This window comes from Myotis myotis, unplaced genomic scaffold, assembly GCF_014108235.1.
Source record: "Myotis myotis isolate mMyoMyo1 unplaced genomic scaffold, mMyoMyo1.p scaffold_m19_p_4, whole genome shotgun sequence".
NCBI lineage: Eukaryota > Metazoa > Chordata > Mammalia > Chiroptera > Vespertilionidae > Myotis > Myotis myotis.
The window spans coordinates 4,448,736-4,451,513 of NW_023416346.1; positions in this window are offsets into that span (position 1 = coordinate 4,448,736).

A 2,778-nucleotide genomic window follows, 5' to 3' on the forward strand; every position below is an offset into this window, starting at 1 on the left:
ATATAGTATTTGTCATTCCCTGTCTGACTTATTTCACTTAACATAAAGCCCTCTAGGTCCATCCATGTTGTCACAAATGGCAAGGTTTCATTATTTTTTATTGCTGAGTAATATTCCATTGTATATGCACACCACATCTTTATCCAATCATCTATAGATGGACACATAGAAGTGAAATAATAGTGTATTTGTCATTCTATGTCTTAGGTATATCAGTAGTAGATATATTCCATTGTGTGCTTATGCCACAATTTATTTAGCCATTCTGTTGATGAACATCTAGGCTGCTTTCAATTTTTCTTGGGTATGTGGAAATTTTTGTAGGGCCAGGCTACATTCTTGATTTGTTTCTTCCGCACTCTTATCCACTGAAAGCTTCCCTCCACAATTAGATTTCAGCTGAGGAATACAACAGGGGCTGGCTGCACATGCGCCATCCTCATCTGCCCACGGCATGTTTAACTTAATGCGTCAGACTTTTAAAATGATGACTGCTTCTAAATTCATAAACTAGTTACTAAATAGATAAAAACCCCTTTAGTCTTTGGATAGTGTTTCTGTAGGAGCGTTGAAACATAAACATAACTTTTTAACACTGTTAAGTCATTATATCTGACTTCAAATATTTACACAAAAGTAGCACCATGTTTATGGGATGTGAAAATTTGGCCAGAGATTAATTCTTGATTGTACCAATGGCTGGTAGTCCCCATGTGATGTGTCCTGTGATGTCTGCAGTCACCATGCAGCTGCTCCATTGTGTTAACAATGAACTTGGCTCCATTTGCTTGCTTTATTTTGCTGCAGAACATAAAATATATTATGCGATTATACAGGTAGTCTTCAAATGAAAGAATGCCATGCATTTGAAAATGTGCTATAAAGTAAATTTGGATTAAATGAATCTGATTTACCTATTGACTTCTATTATAAAATCAAAAATACATACCACAGGGATGGAAAAATTGGTCTTTGGATGTGATACATTTATATTTAATAATGTAGCAGTGCCTGTAATGAGACATATTCAAAGGGAAACAATAACTCTCTGATAAAATATTAACAATAATGTATTCATACTGAATATAAGTCATATTATTTTAAAACCACTGCAAGTGGAACTATATATAAAACAGTGCCAAATTCTAGAAGCCTGATTGTCTGCTGCACATGTGGTTTCAAAGAGGCAATCATTGAACATCCACAGTTTATCAGCCTTAAACTGCAAAATAGTTTTAACTTGATGTGCAAAGTAATCATTTCGCCATTTTTGCCCCATTCTGGGATGGGCAAGGAATATTAGTGTTTTTCTGCCCTTGCATTCACTCACTCCCTCATTCATTGATTGATTCATTTATTCATTGATTCATTCATTCATCTGAATGCCTACTATGTCTCAGGCTCTGCAGTAACAGAGGTTAATAAAATAAAATTATGCACCGTGGTGGTCGCCAAGAGGCCAATAAGAAAATGGTTGCCTGGCTGGCATGGCTCAGTGGTTGAGGGTCAACCTATGAACCACAGTTCGATTCCCAGTCAGGGCACATGCCCGGGTTGCGGGCTCGATCCCCAGTAGGGGGACTTGCAGGAGACAGCCAATCCATGATTCTCTCTCATCACTGATATTTCTATCTCTCTCTTCCTCTCCCTTCCTCTCTGAAACCAAAAAAATATTTTTTTTTAAAAAAAAGAAGAAATACCCTGTGAGCAGCAAAGAAGGGTAAGGCGTATACTAATCCCAGCTCTTAGCCCAGTGGTAGGCGGGGTGGGGAAAGAAGGTGCTCATCCCTTTTCACTGAAGGGATTCAGGGAAAGCTGTGCCCTGCAGTTAGAGCAGGAAAGGGAAGTGCAGGTTTAGAGAAGAGCTTGAGGATATAGGAGGCTTTGAAGACTGACCATGAGTCCCAGAGTACTCAGTGTAAGGCTATATTTATTCGTTTGTTATCAGGGAGCATCTCACACAGTTATGAAGCTGAGAAGTCCCATCTGCAAGCTGGAGGCTCAGGAGAACTGGTGGCGTAGTTCCACTCCAAACCCTGAGACCTGAGAAGCAGGGTAGCTGATCCTGAAAGTCCCAGTCCGAGTTCAAAAGCCCAAGAACCAGAGTGCTGATGTCCGAAGGCAGGAGAAGATGAATGCATGTCCCACCTCAAGCAGAGAGAGCAAAGTCAGCCTTTAAAAAAATATATATTTTGATTGACTTCAGAGAGGAAGGGAGAGATAGAAACATCAATGATGAGAGAGAATCATGGATCAGCTGCCTCCTGCATGCCTCACACTAGGGATCAAGCCAGCAACCCAGGCATGTGCCCTTGACCAGAATCGAACCCAGGACCCTTCAGTCCATAGGTCGATGCTCTACCCACTGAACCAAACCAACTAGGGCTCCTTGGCCTTCTTGATCTATTCAGGTCCTCAGCTGATTGGATGATGCCCACCCACATTGGTGAGGGTGCTCTTCTGTAGAGTCTATTGATTCCAAAAACACTAACAGATACACAGAGAAATAATATTTTACCAGCTATCTGGGCATCTCTTAGCCCAGACAAGTTAACACATAAAATTAACCATCACAGAAGGTTAGGGATAGGTGTAGAGCAGGAGATCAAGTCATACTAGGGGACATACAGAGACATCTCTATATATAAGAGCCTAATATGCAAATTGTCCCCTCAGGAGTTCGACCAGGAGACTGGGAGTTCAATCACTCTCTATGACATGCACTGACCTCCAGGGGGCGGGATGGAATGAAAGAAGACCCTGGCCAGCAGCCGGAAG